This window comes from Giraffa tippelskirchi, chromosome 1 (genome assembly GCF_054371585.1).
Source record: "Giraffa tippelskirchi isolate mGirTip1 chromosome 1, T2T-mGirTip1v1.2.pri, whole genome shotgun sequence".
Classification (NCBI taxonomy): Eukaryota; Metazoa; Chordata; class Mammalia; order Artiodactyla; family Giraffidae; genus Giraffa; species Giraffa tippelskirchi.
This window is the reverse complement of record NC_137275.1, coordinates 106,802,984-106,829,647: the sequence shown is the minus strand read 5'-3', so window position 1 is coordinate 106,829,647 and position 26,664 is coordinate 106,802,984. Positions and strand designations below refer to the sequence as shown.

General features: G+C 39.1%; 1 long non-coding RNA gene across 2 annotated transcripts in view; it reads right to left on the bottom strand.

The window, feature by feature from the left end:
* LOC145506837 (uncharacterized) overlaps positions 1-26,664 on the bottom strand; it is a 79,920-nt gene that overhangs the window by 16,162 nt on the left and 37,094 nt on the right. The window contains exons 4-5 of one of the 2 annotated variants that reach the window (XR_014054373.1): positions 15,214-15,269; positions 13,965-14,622 (exon numbers count right to left, since the gene is read on the bottom strand). The exons of the other annotated variant lie outside the window; for it this stretch is intronic. This is a non-coding gene — a long non-coding RNA (uncharacterized LOC145506837). Of the gene's footprint in view, positions 1-13,964; positions 14,623-15,213; positions 15,270-26,664 lie in introns of those variants that run through there. 2 annotated transcript variants of the gene reach the window in all.

Below are 26,664 nucleotides of genomic sequence, written 5' to 3'. Positions count from 1 at the left end.
CTGGAGTGGGTTGCCATTTTCTCCTTTCCGGGTCTTTCCTACCAAGGGATCAAACCTCCATCTCCTGCACTGGCAAGCAGATTCTTTTCCACTTAGCCATCAGGGAAGCCCAAAGGTACCTGTGTTGTTGTTCAGTTGCTAAGTTGTGTCTGACTTTTTGACCCCCATGGACTGCAGCATACCAGGCTCCCCTGTCCTCCACTGTCCCCCAGCATTTGTTCAAGTTCATGTTCATTGAGTCAGTGATGCTATCTAACCATCTCATGCTCTGCTGCCCTGTTTTCCTTTTGCCAAGGTACCTGTATCCTTAGCCAATTTTTAATAGGTGACTTTTCCATCAGAAAAGGGTGGTATTACAATTAACGTGATCATTCAGTTGCATTTATTAATTTTTCTTAATGTCAGTAAACAAATTTTTATCATCTCTGTTACAAATCTCTAAATAAGGGGATGCTGTGTAGCCTGGTGGATAGCACACAGACTGTCAACCATAGGGCGTTATATCAAATTCTCCCCAGCCGTTTAACAACTCAGATCTTTGCTAGTTTCTCTTCGAGTTGCATCTGGAGGTGTCAGCACCACCTCAGAGTGATGTTGTGCAGGAATAAGAAAAATGCTGTGCTGGCTACTTCATGACCACTGAACAGATGGTACGTTTTCTGTTTTGTTTTTTCCCCCTTTTTCTAACCTCATCCTTTGTTCAATATTATTGAAGAACTAACCGTTTTTTCCTACCAAAGCATGTTGAGTCAAGATGCAGTTTTACAATCCAGACTAAAACAGAACAGTCAGGGAAGGCTGCTACACATCCTTGAGAACATGCTAACCTTTCAAAAAAAAACCAAAACCCTTACCCAGTGTGCATTTGTGGCTCTGAAATCTGGTAAATAATGTGTCGTTAATTAAAACCTCAGCTTCTTTGGGAAAGAACTGAACTTCCTTTGCCTTTTAAATTGGTAGACAAAGGAGTTCAGACCAAATTAAAGTGTTGGTAAGCCTTTGAAACATAAAACAAGTAAGATATTACCTCTAAGGACTAAATTATGCACTGATACTCTTTTGGGTTCTCACACAGGAATTTTAACTTTTTTTACTTTATTAAAAATCTAAGATATTTAGGCCATTAAATTTTATCTATGTAAGTTTGTTGTTCTTGTTTAATGAAGGTATCAGTGGTAGTCATTTCCCTCTTCCTCTTGAATTAGAATACCAGCTGTGGTGACTGTAACACTGTAGTCTGGGTTGATCCCTGGGGTTCCTTACCTACTGCTGTAGCCACAGCAAGGGTTTTTTTTTACCTTTCTTTCTGGAGCACATGTTTGTAAACCAAAGCTTGCTGACATTGAGTATCACCCAGGTTTTAGCTCTTGTCTTCACTATTATAGGGGCGCTACACCCAGGGTTGCCCTCTTTTCTCTACATCCTCAAAAATGCTGTTTTAATGGATTCTGTCTGATCTTCCTGAATCTTCTCTGGATCAGAATTAGCTTCTACTTTAATCTTCCCTTTAAATTCTCTTTACAGTTAAAGAAACTCCATGTGGCCTAGCCTGCGAACTTTGTCTTGGACTTTTTGTCCTTTGTTTACTTTCTTTGGCCACATTCCTTTTCATTGCTTTTGTTGTTGCTGATTTCTTCCCCCACTGTATCAAGTTCACTGATATTTCAGGCCTCTCATACTTGCTACTCCCTCTTCAAAGAATGCCCTTCTCTGGGTCTTCACAGAGCCACACTTCAACTCTTGGGTCTCAATCAGATACCACCTTTCCAGGTAGTCTCCAAATCTGCACCCTCTAGCTAAAAACTCATCATCACCCTTCCCCCAGGTCACTCGCCATCCCATTGAACTGTTCTCCTTCCTTCACAGCACCTACTGCTGTCTGAAGTGATCTTTGTCTTTAACTGTGTTTGTTGTCTGACTCCACACTCAGGAAGGTAAGCGCCATTAGGGCAGGAACCTGTCACTTCTGCTCTCCACAAAATCCCTGGTGTGTAGCACAGTTCCCATAGAGGCTTCATGAATAATTTCTTGAAGAAATAAGTGAATGAATCAATGACTGTCTTCATCCTCTTCTCCATCTACTTCAGTTCAGTTCAGTTCAGTCGCTCAGTCGTGTCTGACTCTTTGCGACCCCATGAAGTGCAGCACACCAGGCCTCTCTGTCCATCACCAACTCCCAGAGTCTACCCAAACCTATGTCCATCGAGTCGGTGATGCCATCCAACCATCTCATCCTCTGTCGTCCCCTTCTCCTCCTGCCCCCAATCCTACCCAGCATTAGGGTCTTTTCCAATGAGTCAACTCTTCGCATGAGGTGGCCAAAGTATTGGAGTTTCAGCTTCAACATCAGTCCTTCCAATGAACACCCAGGACTGATCTCCTTTAGGATGGATTGATTGGATCTCCTTGCAGTCCAAGGGACTCTCAAGAGTCTTCTCTAACACCACAGTTCAAAAGCATCAATTCTGCGGTGCTCAGCTTTCTTCACCGTCCAACTCTCACATCCATACATGACCACTGGAAAAACCGTAGCCTTGACTAGACAGACTTTTGTTGGCAAAGTAATGTCTCTGCTTTTAAATATGCTATCAAGGTTGGCCATAACCTTCCTTCCAAGGAGTAAGCGTCTTTTAATTTCATGGCTGCAATCACCATCAGCAGTGATTTTGGAGCCCCCCCAAAAAAGTCTGCCACTGTTTCCACTGTTTCCCCATCTATTTCCCATGAAGTGATGGGACCAGATGCCATGATCTTAGTTTTCTGAACGTTGAGCTTTAAGCCAACTTTTTCACTCTCCTCTTTCACTTTCATCAAGAGGCTCTTTAGTTCTTCTTCCCTTTCTGCCATAAGGGTGGTGTCATCCGTATATCTGAGGTTAATTGATATTTCTCCCGGCAATCTTGATTCCAGCTTGTGTTTCTTCCAGCCCAGTGTTTCTCATGATGTACTCTGCATATAAGTTAAATAAGCAGGGTGACAATATACAGCCTTGACGTACTCCTTTTCCTATTTGGAGCCACCTATTTAATCTCACCAATTAATCAAGGTCCGTTTTTTTCTCCTATAAATATCCTTCGAGACAACTCTAGCCCACAATGTCGTTTAAAACAGCAGTCCTCATTTTAAAAGTACGAGGCTACCTGTTATTAATAGAATTCCTCACGACTCTGCCCTAAGTTTCAGTGGCTAGTCCACTCCTCTGAATGATTAACCTGGATTTAGGTTAGAATCAATCAGTTTTGACCTCATTCAGTTCTGAGAGACATTTTGGTGAATAAGTGAGTGAGTGTGTGTGTGTGTGTGTGTGTGTGTGTGTGTGTGTTCGTGCGCATGCTTAGTCCCTTAGCCATGTTCGACTCTTTGCAATGCCATGGATGTAGCCACCCAGGCTCCTATGTCCATGGGATTTTCCAAGCAAGAATACTGGAGTGGGTTGCCATTTCCACCCCAGGGCATCTCCCCAACCCAGGGATTGAATCTGTATATCTTGCGTCTCCTGCATCGGCAGATGATTCTTTATCACTGGGCCATCTGGAGCTCAGGCATTAGCCCCAAAATATTGCTCAGTATTCTCAAGAGTGCCACCAGCCTCTTCGAGACAATACATTCTAGTGTAATCCCCCCCTTTTCATACCAGCCTGCTCCAGACAGTGAGGAGTCCAACCCAGACCCATTCCAGAATGGTTGTTAACTGATATCAAACCAAGTTAAACCCTATATGCAATAGATAAAAAGAAATAAATAAATTTGGTACTTCTTGCTTTCCCATATTCTTCATTTTGAGCACCGTCTGTAGCAGTGTACCTCCTGAGTGGGATTCCAGGACCTGCTTTCCTAGATCTGGCACTTTCCAGCTGTTCATACCTTCATACCCAGAAGGTGGCTTCGGGAATACAGCCTTAAGACTGCAGGCTCTCCTCTCTCTGCAAGTCTCCTATCACAAACACTGCCTTATGGACGGTGTGCGCCCCCTAAATCACTTCAGTAGTGTCTGACTCTTTGTGACCCCATGGACTGTAGCCCACCAGGCACCTCTGTCCATGGGATTCTCCAGGCAAGAATACTGAGTAGGTTGCCATGCCTTTCTCCAGGGTTATGGACAGTATCAGATCCTGAGTGTTTGCCAGCCATTGATTTGATACATTCCTTTGTGCTGGACTAAAAGAACCCTCAGGGCCTCTTCTCCACCTCCAGGAGTCTTAATTATAATAGCTTTTTAAGATAACCGTCCACTTCGGTGTGTCACCCACAGGAATGAGAGGAGAGGTTAAAATTCTAGACCAGGTAAGAGGTGAAGGAGAGTCAACAGGTTGAGACTGGTGCTTCTGATGAGGAGCTTGTTGAGCAGCTCACATTCTGCTGGGTCTGTGGCCAAGGACTTCTCCCAGCTCTCGAGAACTGAATGAAAAAGCGACTTGAGCACCGTTTTGGGGGCAAAAAAGTAAAATGATCCACTTGAGGCGTTAGATTTCCTATGGTGATTTCTAAACGTCTACATTCCCGATTGTTCTCTCAGCTTTTCAGCCATTTCCCCCCCGGAAGGCTCTCTTTGTCTCTTCCCACACCCGTTTCAGTGATAGTTTCTCTCCACGGCTTACTCAATCTGCATGCAGTTGCTCTCTCCCTGCCCCGTTTGTGTTTTCCTCATTCCCTTACCTGCTCTACCATTTAAAAAAAAAAAAAAAAAAGATCCCTCTTTTGGAATCTGTTATGTGTATAATGGACATACCACCTCAAAAATATTCCCTTCAGGAATAGAATAGAGGGAAAAACAGGAGGAAAAATGCTCAAAGAAGCTTGGATCTGTTTCTCATCTTCGCTTGTGTGGCAAAGAGAAGGACAGAGTCCAGGCTCTCCCTCTCTACAAAAAACCTACTCACCCTGGAGGTCTGCTCATCTTCCTTGATGGATTGGAGCCTAATTGTCTGTCTCAAGTCATTAGGCTACTAGATTGTTAGTGTACCTTTTATTTATGCTCTTCTCTATTAATATTATCATTATTAATATCAACCATAAGAAAAACAATGAAATTACCTATATTCTTTGTTATTATAACCTCCTCTAATCTTTAATTAGGTCATTAACTTTTTGCTATCATGAAAAAGGGTAGTGTAAAATATCAATATATTAAAAGATGAAGAAAGCTATTGCATCTTTTAATTAGGCATTCAGTGGGTATTTTGACAAAGAGAAATAGAAGATTTTGTATAAAATTAATTGATTCAAGTATAACTTTTCACACAAATGAAATGAAATGTGTAATTTCAGCTTTTTGAATGAAAAAATTGAAGATTGAAAATGAAAAATTCAAACCTCTTTGAGGTTTGAATAATAAACTATGTGTGGTGTGATTGTAAGATTGCATCTCAACTTTTCTAGAAAGCATGAAAAAATGCAGCTGCATTTTTTACCACAGTAACATTACAATCACTTGGTCTGTTGAAATTACAAGTCAAGAAGAAGCCTCTTGTCTCTGCATATAGATGTGAACTCTGTGGAATGGCACTATATTTTTTCAAGCTATTGAAGATGGGCTCGTTGCTAAACAGATACAGGTTACTATTTAGTGAGGTTTAGTTAGTGTGATAATGAGGATCCAAGGGGGAATTTTCCAAGACAGTTGAGTTTTAAATACACAACGTGAACTTAGCTGGAAAGAAGCATAGACATAAAAAAACAGGAGCTAGTACAGTGTTCTAACAGCACAGTGGTGAAAGGTAGCAAGAAATGAATAGTGAATGCAAATGTGAACCAATTCAGCCCAGAGCACCAAAGCAGTACTCAGATTTCTCTAATTAAGGTTCAAATAAAAAGGTGGGGAATCACTTACTTTTTGGAAACATAATGACTATGAAAACATAAATAATTTCTGGTGGAGAAAAACCCATGAGCTCTCTTCTGACTTGTAGCTTAAAAGGCTGCTTTTTGTTTCGTGCCATTCGGATAATAACAGCTCCCATTACTTCATTCCTAGCAATGATAGTGAATTTAATATGCTATCTTATTTGATCTTGTTGAATGACAGACATTTTACATGAGGATACAGAAGTTTAGTGAAGTTAAGTAAGCTGTGCTGCAGCTTAGGAGGTGAAACCAGGACTCAAACCTAGGTCTTACCAGATGCCAGAGCACTTGCCCATCACTACTGCCCTGTGCTGCCCCTTGTATTGGCAGTTTGCAGGCAGTGAGAAGGACACAAGATTTTTTTCAACCTGCAAACAGATGTGTACAACACTTTTGTGAGCTCACTTGTGAAAAACTAAACCAAAGCAAAAATACGAGAGCATTAAGGTTTAAGAAAACCTAAACAAAGCCAGTGGAATTCACAGTCTGAGTTTTTGTCTCATTTTTTTGATAGGTAATGAAATATGGTTGAACTTGGGAGCCTCTCAGAAAAGTGGAGACATTCTTGGGAAGAAATATGCAAAACACGATAATCCTTTGGACTGTCGTTCTTATAAAATATAGCAGTCTCTTTCAGACAGCAACAACAATTAGTCATGACTTACACATTCTTCTTAAGATATATCAGAGTCCTTTTAAAGTTCCAAAATGTAATACTCAGCACAGAAATAGAGTAACAGATGTTATAACCAAATTAAGGGTTCTTCCCAGACATCTTTTATTGACATTAGAGTGGTACAGAGGCACACTAAAGCCTTTGAATAAAGTGCTACACTCTCAACCTGAGGATTTGGTAGAAAATAACTTCTGAAATTGATGTTTCAATTTCAACTGCTTGTGTAGGGGCTGAATTGCTTCAGCTGTGTCCGACTCTTTGCAACCCCATGGACTGAGGCCATCAGGCTCCCCTATACGTGGGATCCTCCAGGCAAGAATATTGGAGTGGGTTGCCATGACCCTCTCCAGGGGATCTTCCCAACCCAGGGATGGAACCCAGGTCTCTTAAATCTCCTGCATTGGCAGGCAGGATCTTGACTACTAGCACCACCTGGGAAGCCCTCAATTTCAATTATTCTATTCAAATTGATGCTTCTAACAAGTGGCTTTCTAGTTAATGAATATGTTTACAGATATTTTAATTCTTTCTTAATACCTTCTTTCTACTCTGTTCTCAAATTTATCACATTTCTGCAATAATTTGCCTATTGTCTCCCTCCCTCACTAGACTGTGAGCCATTGAAGTGCAGGCGCTGTGTGTAAACCTTCTTTGTATATCCAGGTCTTCATAATGCCTGGTAACAAGTAGACACTGAAATTTTTACTTTTTGAAGCACATAACATAGAAGAGTTTTTCAACCTCAGCACTGTTGATACTTTGGGTCATATAATTCTTATTGGGGGGGTGGGTGCTGTAACATACATTGTAGGATCTATAACTGCACTCCTCACATCTACTCACTGGATGCCAGTGGTCCCCACCCACCTACCCAAAATATCTCCAAAAGTTTCCATATGTCTCCTGAGGGGGACGAGGAATCACCCGCAATTGAAAACCACTGACAGACAAGAATGCACACACATGCACAGATAGAAACATGATGCTTTTAATGTATTAATATATTTTTTCAAATTTCTTTGATTAGGCAACAAGTACACAGCATACAAGAATCTAAAGTATGAAAGGATATATAATAAAAGGTAAATTCCTCTCCCTCTTCCATCTCCCAGTCAGTTTTTTGTATATCATTCTAGACCTGAAATATCCAACAGATGCCACTAACTCGTGATTGTTGTGAACTTAAGCTGTGACTTGTTCTAACTGAGATGTGCTAAGTATAAAATTTGTGATGGATTTTGAAGACTAAAAAAGTGTAAAATATATCATTAATAATTGTTTTACATTTACATGTTAGAATGACAATATCTTGGATATACTATGTAAAATAAAATATATAATTAAAATTTATTTCACCTTTAATAAAGCCATTTTACTACAGCTACTAGGAAATTTTAAATTACATATGTGACTTACATTATATTTTTGTTGTATGGTACTTTCAAATAAACTTTCTATGGAGCTATAAACATGCAGATATGCATATATAACGATAAACTTTAACATGTATACATTGTTTTATTTTATACTTAGCATAAAAATTGCATATGGTACTTAGTAAATACTTAATAGATACTCACTGATTGAATCAATAAATAATTGAGTGATTATATGTATACATATACAATTGACCCTTGAACAACTAGGAGGTTAAGTCCAAAATCTGTGTGTATTTTATACTTGACCCTCCAAATATGCTTGCTATTCCGCTGAATCTGAGGTCCCACATCCCCTCATTCAACCAGCCTTAGATAGTGTAATACTGTAGTATTAACTGTTGAAAAAAATTCACATGTAAGTGGACTCAAACAATTTGAATCCATATCACATCCACATACTTCATTTTATTCGAATGATACAAATATTTTATTATGATCTTCATTTATTTCATCTGTAAAATGGGCATAACAACAATATTGTTGTGAAAATTAAGTATTTATATAAGAACTTAGAATAATACCCATCAGATTACTATAATCACATATCATTACCCTTCCCTTCTTTGTTATCATTATTGTTTTTGTTGTTACCATTTTTTTAAGTAACTTTTTTAAAGATGAGGAAACCAAATATCAGGGAGGATAATGCCCCTAGGTTACAAAGCTGGCAGCTTGGCTGGTCAAAGCAGGAACCTTGCGCTTTGACTTACAAATTCATGCACTCATCTCCATCTCATGATGCCTCATTATAGTCATTTAAAAACACACAAAAAGAAAGCATGTACTGCACAGATCCTGTTTTTAAATTCCATTACCTTGTATCCAGTATCCTTGCCTGGAGAATCCCATGGACAGAGTAGGCTGGTGGGCTATAGTCCACATGACTGAAGTGACTGATCTCCCAAACACGCACCTTATAAAAGGTACCAGCGCTTCCCAGATGGCACTAATGATAAACAATCTGCCTGCCAATGCAGGAGATGTAGGAGACATGGGTTCAATCCCTGTGTTGGCGAGATCCCCTGGAGAAGAAAATGACAACCCACTCCAGTATTCTTGGCTGGAAAATTCCATGGACAAAGGAGCCCCATGGGCTACAGTCCATTGGGCCACAAAGAGTCGGACACAACTAACTGACTGACACACACACATAAAAGGGACCAAGAATCTTAGAATATTGTCTACCTCCACTTCAGGATTAGGAAAGTACAAATCTGAAATATTTTGATATACCAGTAAGGATGTGCTCAAAAACTGGATATGCAGGAGCTTTGTGTACATTTCTGAAACTTTCAGGTAAATTTCCAGTAATTTCAATTATTTCAAAATATGAAGTCTAAAAAAATAGTAAAAACAATGAGGAAATTTTGTTTGGAATGTCAAAACACATATCTATGTAATTTATGGGTTAAAGAATTTATAGTGGAAGTTGATATTTAGAATTGAATGAAAGGAATTTACTTATCTAAATCTGTGGGATACAGCCATGATGGCAGTTGGAAGGAATTACAAAACTTTTAAAACTTATGTTAAAAATAGCATAAATATAATGGGACAAGTGGATATTATGTACCTCCAAATGTGATGCATTTAAGAAAGACATTATATCATCTTTTTAGTATTTTTGTCAAAAATATTTCAACTGCTTCTAATTGTGAGGAAGCAGTCAGACAAACTGAAATTGTGGACATTCTACAAAACACCTGGGCTAGATGCTTAAAAATGGTGGTCATGAAAGTCAAAGAAAAAAACCCAGAACCCACTTTTAGGTTAAAAAAAAGAAACAACACCTTTTTTTACCTAGAGTAAAAGAGGCTAGGGTAACCTATCACCTAAATGCAATGCTTGATCCTTGTTTGGGTCTTGAATTAAACAAACAAAAAGCTATAAACGTTATTCAGACAACTGGGGAAATTTGAATATAATATTACTACATAGTATTAAATTTCTTGATTGTGATAATGGTATTATGTTTGTGTGGAAGAGTATTTTTATTCTGTAAGGGTGACATATGACATGAGCAATGATATAGATAGAAAGATGATAGAACAGTGTGACAGATGTTAGCACTTGGACTAGAGGAGGAGTACTCTGATTTTTTTGTTTCTTTAGTGGCTTAGTCATGCCTGACTCTTGCGACCCCATAGATTATAGCCCACAAGGCTCCTCTGTCCATGGGATTTTCCAGGCAAGAATACTGAAGTTGGTTGCCATTTCCTTCTCCAGGGGATCTTCCAGGCTCAGGAATCGAACCTTCATCTCCTGCACCGCAGGTGAATTCGTTACCACTGAACCACCTGGGAAGCCCTGATGTGCTGTGCTGTGCTTAGTTGTTCAGTCATGTCTGACTCTTTGCAACCCCATAGACTAGCCCACCAGGCTCCTCTGTCCATGGGATTCTACAGGCAAGAATACTGGAGTGGGTGGCCACGCCCTCCTCCAGGGGATCTTCCCAACCCAGGGATCAAACCCAGGTCTCGTTGCAGGCAGATTCTTTACCGTCTGAGCCACAAGGGATGGTCCAAAGCCCTAAGAGTTGAGTGTTAGTTATATTGTGAGGTTTTTATTGTTTTTATTGTTTTTTATTTTCTCATTATCTCAAGCTTTAAAATTTAACAAACATTTGTTAAGCTCTATGTGCTGAGAGCATAAAGATAAATAAACAAGGCTCTCTTCCCCAAGAAATCCTAGTTTTGTGGAAGAGTTAACATGATCATTGCTGCAGTACCTGCTGATAGTATAGATGCTAAAAAAAAAATACACAAAATAAGGAGGAAATTTTGTTAACAAAAGTTATTATTGCTATAAAAGCTCAAAAATAAAGAAAAACTTAGAAAATTAAATTCTTCTATGGCATCACCCAGAGATAATTTTGTCAACATTTTGCTGATTGATTTCCTTTCAATGCTCTTACTGTGCATTTCCCGTTCTTCTTTCTCACTGTCACTCTCACGCTCTCTCTTTCCAGTGGAGAATGGAAATACTAAATTGAAGTCACATTGTATTTTCAGTTTTGTTCTCTGACTCCTCCACTCACTATATCATTGTAGAATCTTTTCCATGACATTATATTTTTTTGAAATGTCCATTTTAATGGCTTCACAGTATTCAATTACATTGTTGAAGATTTTGACCATTTCCAAATATTGTCTATTGTAAATAGTTATAATTAGGAAATGATTCAGAGAAAAAGTGTCTAAATGTCAAAGGAAAATGCTACTGTTAGTTTGAAAATGGGTAATTTTTTAAAAAAATAAATTTATTTATTTTAGTTGGGGGCTAATTACTTTACATTATTGTAGTGGTTTTTGCTCTACATTGACATGAATCAGCCATGGGTTTACATGTGTTCCCCATCCTGAACCCCCCTCCCACCTCCCTCCCCATCCCATCCCTCTGGGTCATCCCATTGCCCCAGCCCTGGGCATTTGTCTCATGCATCGAACCTGGAATGGTGTTCTGTTTCACATATGATAATATACATGTTTCAATGCTATTCTCCCAGAACATCCCACCCTCACCTTCTCCCTCAGAGTCCATAAGACTGTTCTATGCATCTGTGTCTCTTATTCTGTCTCGAATATAGGGTTATCATTACCATCTTTCAAATTCCGTATATATGCATTAGTATACTGTATTGGTGGTTTTTTTTCTGGCTTACTTCACTCTGTATAATGGGCTCCAGTTTTATCCATCTCAGTAGAACTGATTCAAATGTATTCTTTTTAATAGCTGAGTAATACTCCATTGTGTATATGTACCACAGCTTCCTTATCCATTCGTCTGCTGATGGACATCTAGGTTGCTTCCATGTCCTGGCTATTGTAAACAGTGCTGCGATGAACATTGGGGTACACGCGTCCCTTTCAATTCTGGTTTCCTCAGTGTGTATGCCCAGCGGTGGGATTGCTGGGTCACATGGCAGTTCTATTCCCAGTTTTTTAAGGAATCTCCACACTGTTCTCCATAGTGGCTGTACTAGTTTGCATTCCCACCAACAGTGTAAGGGGGTTCCCGAAAATGGGTAAATTTTTATATACTCCTTTCATTTATAATGTAGCATGTAACCCTTATCTAATTTTCCAGTTTATAATCCTTATCTAATTTTCTAGTTTATAATACTGCTATATTCATTTCAGTTCAGTCGCTCAGTTGTGTCCGACTCTTTGCAACCCCACGGACTGCAGCACGCCAGACCTCCCTGTCCATCACCAAATCCTGGAGCTTGCTCAAACTCATGTCCATTGAGTTGGTGACGCCACCCAACCATCTTATCCTCTGTCATCCCCTTCTCCTCCTGCCTTCAATCTTTCCCAGCATCAGGGTCTTTTCCAATGAGTCAGTTCTTTGCATCAGGTGGCCAAAGTATTGGACCTTCAGCTTCAGCACCAGTCCTTCCAATGAATATTCAGGACTGATTTCCTTTAGGATGGACTGGTTGGATCTCCTTGCAGTGCAAGGGACTCTCAAGCACCTTCTCCAACACCACAGTTCAAAAGCATCAATTCTTCAGCACTCAGCTTTCTTTATAGTCCAACTCTCACATCCATACATGACTACTGGAAAAACCAAAGCTTTTGACTAGATGGACTTTTGCTGGCAAAGTAATGTCTCTGCTTTTTAATATGCTGTCTAGGTTGGTCATAACTTTTCTTCCAAGGAGCAAGCATCTTTTAATTTCATGGCTGCAGTCACCGTATGCAGTGATTTTGAAGCCCCCAAAATTAAAGTCACTGTTTCCATTGTTTCCCCTATATTATCTACTAGTGGCATTTTATACTGAAATAACAATGTAACTTATGTAAGCTTATATATTAATATTGGGGTTTCCCTGGTGGCTTAAACAGTGAGGAATCTGCCTGTAATGTGGGAGGCTCTCTGGATCAGGAAGATCCCCTGAAGAAGGAAATGGCAACCCACTGCACTACTCGTGCCTGAAGAATTCCATGGACAGGAGCCTGGCAGGCCACAGTCCATGGGGTCACAAAGAGGGAACACAAGTGAGCGACTAACATTTTTATCTTTTTACATATTAACATGAAATATTTGTTAAAAAATATAGTTCTCCACTTGATTTTTCAACTCCCAAAAGGAAATTTTAATGTAACAATGCATTTCAAGGGAAACATTTTGTATTATTAAAAATAATTTGCTGCATTTAAAAATTTTCTCCCTCTAACCTTTACCCCTCAAACTTCTCTACTATGGGTTTTATCCATTTAAATGAAAATGTCTTGTGGATTTATGTAAGCTTATTTGAAAAATAAACTACCTGAAAGATTTAACAGTTAAAGGTAAATTCACCCATCCTTTTGGGAAAAAGATGTAGTGTTGTTTGGAAAAGTTTAGAGAGGGAAGCCACGCTTATGCACCATTCACGGGGAGTAACAACAGAAGAAACTTTCTTATAGGATGATATAGCAATACCCATTAAAAATTTAAATATGTATAATCATGTTGCTGGAGCTTCCCCGGTGGCTCATGGGTAAAGAATCCACCTGTCAATGCAGATGTGGCAAGAGTCACAGGTTTGGTCCCTGGGTCAGGAAGATCCCCTGGAGAAGGGATTGGCAGTCCACTCCAGTATTCTTGCCTGGAAAATCCCATTGACAGAGGAGCCTGGCGGTCTACAGTCTGTGGGGTCACAGATATTCAGACAGGACTTGGCAACTGAACAACAACAACAATAGCCTTGTTGCTGTGGGCTGAAAGTTTATCTTCAATCATTTATATACTGAAACCCTAACCCTCAAAGGTGATGTTATTAGTAGGGGGGGGTCTTTCGGGGTTGGTGAGGTTGTGAAAATGGAGCCCTCCTGGACAGAATAAGTGTGTTTATATCGAGTTGGCCAAGAAATTCGTTCGAGTTTTTTCCATAAAAAAGAAATCTCACTGAGCTCCCAGCCCCTTGTGCTACAGCAGGATACAGTGAGTTCTGCAGTCAGAGAGAGTTGTCACGCTGATCTTGGACTTCTAGCCTCCAGAACTGTAATAAATTTCTGCTGTTTATAAGCCACCCAGTCTGTAGTATTTTATTATAGCATCCTGAACAAAGTAAGATACATGTTCTTATTCTTAAGATTTTCAAAATGCATACAGCAAACTTTTAATTGTCCTCAGGAGGCAAAGAATAAATGGATAATGAAAACATTAAATTCCACTGATTTACACACAAGCTTCGGTTCCCCACATCATTAAAGATTTTACTAAATCTTCTAAGAAATGGCAAAATGATGGATCACAGTGTGATCTTCTGCTTTACTCTAGCCCCAAACTGCTCTTAATAGACATGCTGATTAGTGAAATGGCTAAATAGTTAGCAGCAGTGAGACATAGTAGAAACAAAATGCTTGCATAATCCCCTAAAAGGACAATCAGTCACTAAATAATTAAGGTTGACTATGCAGTAGATGTAAATTATGCTTAACAAATCCCTTCTGCTCAGCCCTTTCATTATATCGTGCAAAATGGATTGTATGGAGGAAGTCTTTCCATAAATGGTTCATGGTGGAGGAGGTGCTAGAGTTTCAATGGGGATTCTAAATTAATTAAATGATCTAAATACAGAGAAGAGAAAAAAGATAATTAACAAGATACCAAGTGGCTGGCCAGTACTGAAGTCTCTAATCCTCTTGAGAGACTCCCTTTATGTTATCTTGAGTCCTGTAGAGAAATGGTAACAAATCAAATTGACTAGCTACATTCACAGAACACATTTATAATCATGTAAGTGTCCTTAGGTGAAGTAAATCAAAGCTTTTTACCTCACAGAGTCACAACTCACTATTTTCTTAATGAGCAGGACTTTCTATTGGATATTTTCAGCTAGTCCTCCCATTTTGAATCTCTGAAGACATGAAATGTGTATTTTAGCCTGCTAACAATTTCCTGGGCTTCCCTGGTGGCTCAGTGGTAAACTATCCACCTGCCAGTGCAGGAGACACAGGTTTGATCCCTAGGTCGGGAAGATCCCCTGGAGAAGGGAATGGCAACCCACTCCAGTATTCTTGCCTGGAAAATCTCATGGGCAGAAGAACCAGGCAAGCTATATAGCCCATGGGATCACAAAGAGTCAGACATAACCAGCGATTAAACAACAACAGTTACCTGCTACACTTCCTAAAATTTTTACCTTAAATATATCCAAAATATTACATATGTGTGTGTGTGTGTGTGTGAGAGAGAGAGAGAGAGAGAAAGAGGAAAATTGTGACAGTCCAGGAGTGGGCCAGGAAATTGGAAAAGTAAACTTACCTCAACTTCTAAGGTCTGTTTCCTCTAACATATGATGGTTGTTTATGTTCAAAATCCTAAAGTTTACGAGAAGAAATCAACATTGTCCTTTTGATGTTACTTTTTATATCAAGATTCATGTCTCTTATGTTTAAATCCAATTGCCAAGTTAGATGAAATTTATTTTATAGATACCATAGTGTCTGAAAGCATTTCATCTTCTCATTAAATTATTATGTATTTTAATTTATAATTGTAGTTGTTATTTTTAAATCAAATTCCTTGATGTAAAGTGTTACATACTTTTGGAGTATAATATTTTTCTTAGAAGTCAATCATTGCTATATTATCTTTCCTTTTCCTTTAGCAGACTCAACTTAAAAATTCAACAAAATTTATTGACAGCCAGCTACTCATCTTGCCTAGAGTAGGGACAGCTTCACGTAGTTCAGTTCTAGAAACCCCTCTATAAAGTGGAAATTCCTCTGTGATGACCTGGAGGGGTGGGATGAAGTGGGATGAAAGGCAGGCTCATGAGGGAGAAGATACGTGTATACTTACAGCTGATTCACTTTGTTGTATGGCAGAAACCAACACAACATTGTAAAGCAATTATCCTCCAATTAAAAATAACTTAGGGACTTCCCTGGTGGTCCAGTGGTTAGACATTCAGCTTCCAACGCACGGGACACAGTTCCATCCCTGGTCAGGGAACTAGGATCCCACACGTCATTGGGCAACTGAGCCCAAGAGCTGCAGCTAGAGAAAGCCCTAGAGCTTTTTCTGCAACAAAGTCCCAGCACAGCCAAAATTTTTAAATTAATTAAAATAAATAAAAATATACTGTAGAAACAAAAAAAAGATATATCTTTTCCTAAGAAAAATAAAGTGGAAATCTGTAAAGGAATCTCCATGCTCAAACAGAGGGTTACAATTTTATAACTTAAGTAATATTAAAGAACTTAACATTTTAAAAAGTAAAGAAAAATATGTTATGAACATCCAACAATTATAAACATGTTAAACTAGTAAAATTGAACTCTAAATTATGGAATTATAGATTTGATTGTTGGAAGGGACTTTATCAGTTTATCTAATTTAATCCCCTTATTTTGAAAATGAAAAAACTGAGGTACAAACAAGTGAAACAATTCTTTACAAAGTGAAAGTTGCTCAGGTGTGTCCGACTCTTTGTGGCCCCATGGGCTATACAGCCCATGCAATTCTCCAGGCCCGAATACTGGAGAGGGTAGCCCTTCCCTTCTCCAGAGGATCTTCCCAACCCAGGGATCGAACCCAGGTCTCCCACATTGCAGGTGGATTCTTTACCACCAGCTGAGCCAGCAGGGAAGCCCTTCTTCCCAAAGCTATACATATTATATAGTAGCAAAGATGAAGCTAGAAACTAAGACTTCCAGTTTAGTGCCACGTCCAATCCCAAAGAAAGGCAATGCCAAAGAATGCTCAAACTGCCGCACAATTGCACTCATCTCACACACTAGTAAAGTAATGCTTAAAATTATCCAAGCCAGGCCTCAGCAATACGTGAACCGTGAACTTCCAGATAGTCAAGGTTCTCTTAGAAAAGGCAGAGGAACCAGAGATCAAATTGCCAATATCCGCTGGATCATTAAAAAAGCAAGAGAGTTCCAGAAAAACATCTGTTTCTGCTTTTTGACTATGCCAAAGCCTTTGACTGTGTGCATCACAATCAACTGTGGAAAATTCTTAAAGAGATGGGAATACCAGACCACCTGACCTGCCTCTTGAGAAACCTGTATGCAGGTCAGGAAGCGACAGTTAGAACTGGACATGGAACAACATACTGGTTCCAAATAGGAAAAGGAGTATGTCAAGGCTGTATATTGTCACCCTGCTTATTTAACTTATCTGCAGAGTACATCATGAGAAATGCTGGGCTGGAGGAAGCACAAGCTGGAATCAAGATTGCCGGGAGAAATATCAATAACCTCAGATATGTAGATGACACCACCCTGATGGCAGAAAGTGAAGAAGAACTAAAGAGCCTCTTGATGAAAGTGAAAGAGGAGAGTGAAAAAGTTGGCTTAAAGCTCAACATTCAGAAAACTAAGATCATGGCATCCAGTCCCATCACTTTGTGGCAAATAGATGGGGAAACAGTGGAAACAGTATCAGACTTTATTTTTCTGGGCTCCAAAATCACTGCAGATGGTGATTGCAGCCATGAAATTAAAAGATGCTTACTCCTTGGAAAGAAAGTTATGACCAACCTAGATAGCATATTAAAAAACAGAGACATTACTTTGCCAACAAAGGTCTGTCTAGTCAAGGCCATGGTTTTTCCAGTGGTCATGTATGGATGTGAGAGTTGGACTCTAAAGAAAGCTGAGTGCCGAAAAATTGATGCTTTTGAACTGTGGTGTTGGAGAAGACTCTTGAGAATCCCTTGGACTGCAAGGAGATCCAACCAGTCCATCCTGGGGGAGATCAGTCCTGGGTGTTCATTGGAAGGACTGATGTTGAAGCTGAAACTCCAATCCTTTGGCCACCTGATGTGAAGAGTTGACTCATTGGAAAAGACCCTGATGCTGGGAAGGATTGAGGGCAGGAGAAGAAGGGGATGACAGAGGATGAGATGGTTGGATGGCATCACCAACTCAATGGACATGGGTTTGGGTAGACTCTGGGAGTTGGTGATGGACAGGGAGGCCTGGCGTGCTGTGGCTCATGGGGTGGCAAAGAGTCGGACTCGACTGAACTGAACTGAACTGACCACCTGATATGAGTAGTGTACAATTTATATCCCCCCAAAAACTTTAACCTCAAAAAACAAATAGAGTAAGAAATAATACATAAGTAAGTAGATGCTGATATATTATAAAAATAGCATGTAAAACATGGTTATTTACCTAATAACTATGTTAAACCAACTGTGTTAATAAAGTATATTAGACAGCAATGATTTAGGTTATGGCCATCTTAAAATTTAAAACTACTTTATAAATTTCTTGTCTTTCAGTAATCTTCTAGGAGCAAGAGGTAAGAAGTTTTTTAACCAATCACTTGATAGCCTTCGCAAGACATTAGAGCAGTCAATAATACTTACTGAACATTTTTTACTGTTGGGCCAGAGACTATTCTAGGCCACGTGGATGCAGTGGTTAAACAAGACAATGAAAATGTCTGTTCTTATAGAGTTTATATTCTAAGGAATGTGCATGCACATGTATGCACATATGCATACACGCATGTGCAAGCATGTGTGGTGGGGGGCAGACAAAAAAACAAAAACGAAAATATCATAGAGTGATAAGGGCTGTGAAGAACACATGATGCTGTGATAGAAAATAGCTATAGGCTGCTTTAGATTGGAAGGTCAGTGAAGGTGTCCAGAGGAACTGAGTCCTAAAGAAAATAAAGGGGGAGTCGGGAAATACTGGTGAAGAGTATCCCAAGCCACAAAACCAGAAACTATTGTAAAGGATTTAAATTGGAGATAAGGTTGGCACACTAAAGAAACCGTAAAAGAAGGAAAATAATAAATATAAGAGCAGAGATAAAATAGAGGCCAGAAAAACAATAGAGAAAATAAACAAAGCCAAAAGGTGGATCTTCAAAAAGAACAAATTGACAAATCTTAAGCTAGGTTGACAAAGGAAAAGAAGACACAGAAAATTCATAACCAATATAAATAAAAATGGGATCATTATTACCAATTATATAGAAATAAAAAGCATTATGAGAGTACTATGAACAATTATATACCAACAAATTAGATGACTTAGATGAAATGGATAAACTCCTAGAAACACAAAAGCTACCAAGGTTGAAACCTAAGAACTAACTAGTAATGAGATTGAATCAGTAATAAAAAATCTGACAAGGCAAGCCCTGGACCATGGCTTCACTGCCAAACATTTAAAGATGAACTAACACCACTCCTTCCCAAACTCTTCCAAAAAACTGAAGGGGATGGAACACTTTCTGACTCAATCTGTGAGGTCAGAATTACCAAAGCCAAAGACCAGCAAGACAGGAAACTACAGATCAATATCCTTTATGAGCATTGATGCAGAAATCCTCAACAAGATACGAGCAAATAGAATTCAGCAGCATATGATAAATATTAAACACGATGACCAAGTGGGATTTATTCCTAGAATGTAAGAATAGTTCAACATACGAAAATCAATTAATAATCAATCAATGTAATGCACCACATTGGGCTTCCCAGGTGGCGCTAGTGGTAAAGAACCCACCTGCCAACACAGGAGACATAAGACGCAGGTTTCATTCTTGGGTCAGGAAGATCCTCTGGAGGAGGACATAGTAAACCCACTCCAGCATTCTTGCCTGGAGAATCCAATGGACAGAAGAGCCTGGCGGGCTACGGTCTATAGGGTTGTAAAGAGTCAGACACGACTGAAGTAGCGTATCACAGACACATGCCCATATACCTCTTTAACAGAGTGAAGGGGGGAAAAAAAACCCACACGTGATTAATTTCCTTCAAGAACTTTTCCTTTGCATTCACAGCGTGGCTAAGTGGTCATTGCAAGAGGCCTCACTTTTGGCCTATCTTGGCTTTCTACGTGCCTTCATACTACACTTAATCATTTCTAGCTTTTATTTTATTTTTAACATTTATTTATTTATCTGCATCAGGTCTTAGTTGTGGCATGCAGGACTTTTCATTGGGGTGCAAGCTTCTCTCTAGTTCCAGCAGTCAGACTTAGTTGCCTTGAAGTATGTGGGCTCTTAATTCTCGGACCAGGGATCAAACCTGTGTCTCCTGCATTGGAAGGCAGATTCTTAATCACTGGATCATTAGGGAAATCCTTTGATTTATTTTTAGTGTTCTATTTGTGTTTAAAGATGATATATATTTTATTATACACACATATATACACATATATTATTCATTCCTTCTACATTTAGTACCATTTTTTTTGCTATTACAGAAAATAATCTTGTATACATCCTGAACATGTCTCCTTGTACACATTGGTGATAATTTCTTCAGAGTATATATCTAGAAGTGAAATTTCTGGGAAGTAGTATATGTGCATCTTTAATTATACTAAACATTGCCAGATGCTCTCCAAAATGATTATACAAAGTTATACTACCACCAGCTATACTTGAGAGTTTGTTTTCCTATGTGCTTGACATTCTTGGTATTGCCAGACTTTTCTTCTCTGTTAATCTTACAGGTTCACAGTGGAACCACCTTATCTTTTCCCCCCTTTTTTATTGACACATAGTTGATTTGCAACATTGTACAAAATTCAGCAGAGTGACTCAGTTTTACACATACATACATTCTTTTTCTTTTTTTTTGTAACCAAAACTTTAATCCCAAGGATTCTTACAAAACATATTACAAATGACAGCATGAAAAAAGAATCTTACACAGTAACTCAGTTCAGCTGTACAATGTACCCTTAAACTGGCAGGATATTTGGTATCTTGAGTAGTCTCAAATTTCCAAATAAAGAATGTTACAAAGAGCTGTGTATTCTTATAAAGCAATCACAGAAGGAACTTACAACCTAAAGAAAAGGTAAACTAACTTTCTTGAAACTTCTTAGATTCTACACCAACTGGACAACCTTTTGTCCAATGTGAAGACTAGTGGAATTTTTAAACCTCTAATCTAGTTTAAGGGTGCAGCTTTAATTTTTCCAGCTGGCTTTTGAGTTCACAGCAGCTTTTAAAAACTGCTTAACTACAGCTACATATCATATCCCAGCTATGTTGAAAAAAATCTTCCAATTTTTGCCAGTTTTTGTTTCCATAATGTTAAACATTGACTTTACCTGGGCAGGAGTTAGAGGTTTATTATCAGCCTATGCAAGACTAAAATTCAAAGCAAATTAAATTTTGTTTAAGGGAACATTGTAAAGTAACAATTCTTGATATTACATGCCTCATATGATCCATTTCAAACCACAGAGAATTACACCTTTGTGTGTCACTGTTCCAACAGACAAACAAATGTGAACAGCTAAAACATTTTAAAAATGCACCAAGCTTATGAAGTCTCAAACAGAACTTGAATTTTCTGTACATACTCCTGTCAAACGAAGTTATTTCCTGTACACCACTCCTCTTGCAAACTGATCTTCCATTTCCTTTCATTCGACCTAGATCTGCTATGAGACCTAGAGAAAGATCAGGACGGCTTGTGATTTGTCTCCCGGGGACAGTGATCTCTCTCTTCTCCAATCTCTAGAAAGGGACCTGCTCCGGCGGCGGGAGAAGCTTCTCCGTCTTGGAGATCTGCGTGGAAGTGGAGGACTCCTCCTCCGATAACCATCTCAAGGGCGACGACCCCAAGAAGGAGGTGGGCGGCGATTTCGACTTCCCTTTTCATCATTGGATAGTCCCCTCTTACTCGGCAGCCACACGATGTTCTCTCCCGTCTAGCTCTCGGACAGCATCAGCTGCATCTCGGGGATCTTTGGACTGAACAAAAGCAAAGCCAGGACGGTTTCTAGCAACCTACACACTTCGGAGTGGTCCCTAATAGCCAAAAGCTCCTTCCAATTCAGTCTTGTTGCCATTGTTTCCAAGATTATCGACATAAAATTTACAGTCCAGTGGACAGGAATCACGATGCTTTTCGAGATCTTAGGTTAGAGATGCGGAGGTTCAAATCCACAGAGGTCTTCCCGGTCCCCTCCCGCCCGGCGTTCCCAGATGCGCTCGCACACCGGACGTCCACGAAATGGCCTACGTTCTCTTTCTAAAACATTCTTTTCCATTATGGATTATCCCAGGAGATTAGATATAGTTCCCTGTGCTATACCGTAGGACCTTGTTGTTTAGCCATTCTAAATGTAATAGTTTGCATCTGTCAACCCCAAATTCCCAGACCATCTTTCTCCTCTCCCTTGACAACCACAAGTCTGATCTCTATGCTTGTGAGTCTGTTTCTGTTTTGTAGCCAGGTTAATTTGTGCCATATTTTAGGTTCCACTTATAAGTGATATCATATGGTATTCGTCTTTCTCTTTCTGGCTTACTTCACTTAGTATGATAATCTCTAGTTGAATCCATGTTGTTGCAAATAGCATTATTTTCTTCCTTTTTATGGCTGAGTAGTTGTATGTATGTACCACATCTTCTTTATCCATTCATCTGTCATTGGGCATTTTGGTTGCTTTCATGTTTTGGCTACTATGAATAACCCTGCTATCTTTTTGAATTATAGTTTTGTCTGACTATGCCACAGTATCTTTGAAACAATAAAGCAAAGTGCAATGAAACAAGGTATGTGTGTACCAAGAATAACCTCATTCACACTTTTGAGAACATAGTGAGATTTTACTAATTTAGACAACAGTAACATCATAATTCATACACTGAAATTAAATTTACATTGATATTACACACTTTTTGGCATTCTTTGGCATTGCCTTTCTTTGGGTAATGAGTTTGAGTACACTCCAGGAGTTGGTGATGGACAGGGATGCCTGGCATGCTGCCGTCCATGCCAGGTCGCGAATGAGCAACTGAACTGAACTGAACATATTTTTTACAAAAGAAAATACTTTAGAAACTAAACATATAAACCTGGCTCCAAAGAGCATTATAAAATATTTATCTTTACAACCACCTCTATGTTGTTCAGCACTCAGTCGTGTCCAACTCTTTGCAACCCCATGGACTGCAGCATGCCAGGCTTCCCTGTCCTTCACCATCTCCTGGAGCCTGCTCAAACTCATGTCCATTGAGTCAGTGATGCCATCCAACCATCTCATCCTCTGTCGACCCCTTCTCCTCCTGCCTTCAGTCTTACCCAGCATCAGGGTCTTTTCTAATAAGTCAGCTCTTCACATCAGGTGGCCAAAGTATTGGACTTTCAACTTAAGCATCAGTCCTTCCAATGAATATTCAGGATTGATTTCCTTTAGGATTGACTGGTTTGATCTCCTTGAAGTCCAAGGGACTCTCAAGAGTCTTCTCCAGCACCACATTTCAAAGCATCAATTGTTTGTTTGGCGCTCAGCCTTCTTTATGGTCAAACTCACATCCATACATGACTACTGGAAAAACCATAGCTTTGACTAGACAGACCTTGGTCAGTAAAGTAATGTCTCTGCTTTTTAATATGCTGTCTAAGTTTGACATAGCTTTTCTTCCAAGGATCAAGAGTCTTTTATTTCATGACTGCAGTCACCATCTGCAGTGATTTTGGAGCCCAAGAAAATGAAGTCGGTCACTGTTTCCATTGTTTCCCATCTATTTGCCATGAAGTGATGAGACCGGATGCCATGATCTTCGTTTTTTGAATGTTGAGTTTTAAGCCACCTTTTCACTCTCCTTCATCAAGAGGCTCTTTAGTTCCTCTTCTCTTTCTGCCATAAGGGTGGTAGCATCTGCCTATCTGAGGTTATTGGTATTTCTCCCAGCAATCTTGATTCTAACTTGTACTTCATTCAGCTGGCATTTTGCATGATGTACTCTGCATATAAGTATAATAAGCAGGGTGACAATATACGACCTTGATGTACTCCTTTTCCAATTTGGAACCAGTCCATTGTTCCATATCCGGTTCTAACTGTTGCTTCTTGACCTGCATGCAGATTTCTAAGGAGATAGGTGAGGTGGTCTAGTATTCCCATCTCTCTAAGAATTTTCCACAGTTTGTTGTGATCCATACAGTCAAAGGTTAGCACAGTCAATGAAGCAGAAGTAGATGTTTTTTCTGGAATTCTCTTGCTTTTTTGATGATCCAGCGGATGTTGGCAATTTGATCTCTGGTTCCTCTGCCTTTTCTAAATCCAGCTTGAACATCTGGAAATTCTCAGTTCACGTACTATTGATGGCTAGCTTGGAGAATTTTGAGCATTATTTTGCTAGCATGTGAGATGAGTGCAACTGTGCAGTAACCACCTCTGTACAAACAGTTATATGTTGGCAGTTACCTCTGAAGCTGGCCACAGTAAGTATTCAATAATCGTTTGCTGAAAGAATAAACATTTTATCTTGTAGTCACAGAGCAGCTTAATCTATTAATGAAGCAGTGGATCTTCTATAATCCTCTACCCAATCTTGTACTTTAGTTATAAAAGTATGTTGTGGAGAATTAGACTGTAAATCAGATGTTTTCACTATGTCTAAATGCCTCCAGCAGGTTTGAATTAATGATGCTTCTGTTGATAGAAATAGGAAATTTTAAGAATAAGATAATAAGAATCTATTGGCTATTTCACAAGTCATTCTTTTTTATTTTTTTTTTACCTTTTGACCTCTAATACCTATTCTTTCCGCACCCACCCCCACTTCTGACAATCACCAATTTGTTCTCTATATCTATGAACTGTTACGTTTATTTTTTAGATTCCACATATAAAAGAGATCGTAGAATATTTGTCTCTGACTTATTTCACTTAGCATAATGCCCTAAAGGTCCATCCATGTTTTGAAAATGGCAAGTTTTTTTTTTCATTTTTAAATTTGTTAAGCAATCTCAACATACTTGACACACATATTTGTTTGTATATATACACTGCATCTTCTTTACCCATTCATCCATCAGTGTACAGTTAGGTTGTTCCCATATCTTGGTGCTGTAAATAATGTGACATTGAACATGGAGTTGTGTATCTTTCTGAATTAGTACTTTCATTTTCTTCTGATAATACCTAGAGGTGGAACTGCTGAACGGTATGGTAGTTATATTTTTAGTTTTTGAGAAAACTCCATACTGTTTTTCAAAACGACTGCACCAATTTGCATTCCCACTGACAGTTCAGAAGGGTTCCCTTTGCTCCACATCCTTGCCAACACTTGTTATTTCTTGTCTTTTGATAACAGTCATTCTAGGAGATGTGAGGAGATATCCTACTGTGGTTTTGATTTGCACTTCCCTGATGATTGAGGATGTTGAATATCTTTTCTTGCACCTGTTAGCCATCTGTATGTCTTCTTTGGCAAAATCTCTCTTTAGATATTCTGTCCATTATTTAATCACGTTGTTTTTGTTTTTGTTTTGGCTATTGAGTTGTGTGAGCTCTTTACATTTCCTGAATATTAATTCTTTATCAGGTGATTTGGAAATATTTTCTCTCAGTCCATAGGTTGCCTATTCATTTTGTTTATGGTTTCATTTACTGTGTAGAAGCTTTTTAGTACCATGTTGTTCTATTTATTTATTTTTGCTTTTGTCACTTTTGCTTTAGGTGTCATTAAAAAAATTGTAGCCAAGACCTATATCAAGGAGCTTAGCACTTATATTTTCTTCTAGAAATGTTATGGCTTCAGGTCTTATGTTCAAATCCTCAATCCATTTTGAGTTAATTTTTGTGTGTAGTATAAGATAGTAATCCAGTTTCATTCTTTAGTATTTGGCTGTCCAATTTTCCCAACAACATTTGTTGTAGAGACTGCCCTTTCTTCATTATATATTCTTGGTCCTTTATCATAAATCAATGGCCCCTGTGTGTTGGTCTGTTTCTGCGACCTCTGTCTTGTCCCACTGATCTATGTATCTGTTTTTTTCCCAGTACCATGTTTTGTTTTATAATGCTTTATATTGCAGTTTGAAATCAGGGAGCACGATGCCTTCAGCTTTTTTTTTTTAATTAATTTATTTTTTAATTGAAGGATAATTGCTTTACAGAATTTTGTTGTTTTCTGTCAAACCTCAACATGGATCAGCCATAGGTATACATATATCCCCTCCCTTTTGAACCTCCCTACCATCTTCCTCCCAATCCCATCCCTCTGGGTTGATACAGGGCTGCTGTTTGGGTTTTCTGAGGCAAACAGCAAATTCCCGTTGGCTATCTATTTTACATATGGTAATGTAAGTTTCCATGTTACTCTCTCCATTCATCTCACCCTCTCCTCCCCTCTCCCCATGTCTATAAGTCTATTCTCTGTGTCTGTTTCTCCATTGCTGCCCTGCAAATAAATTCTTCAGTACCATTTTTCTAGATTCCATATATATGTGCTAGTATACGATATCTATCTTTCTCTTTCTGACTTACTTTACTCTGTATAATAGGCTCTAGGTTTATCCACCTCATTAGAACTGACTCAAATGTGTTCCTTTTTATGGCTGAGTAGTATTTCATTGTATATATATACCACAATTTCTTTCTCCATTCATCTGTTGATGGATACCTAAGTTGCTTCCATGTTCTAGCTATTGTAAATAGTGCTGCAATGAACAGTGGGATACCTGTGTCTTTTCAATTTTAGTTTCCTTAGGTTATATGCCTAGGAGTGGGATTGCTGGGTCATATGTTGCTTATAGGGCTTCCCTGGTAGCTCAGACGGTAAAGCATCTGCCTGCAATGTGGGAGACCTGGGTTCAATCCCCAGGTTGGGAAGATCCCCTGGAGAAGGAAATGGCAACCCACGCCAGTACTCTTGCCTGGAAAATTCCATGGATGGAGGAGCCTGGTAGGCTACAGTCCATGGAATTGCAAAGAGTCAGACACGACTGAGCAACTGCACTGCACTGGCTATGTTGCT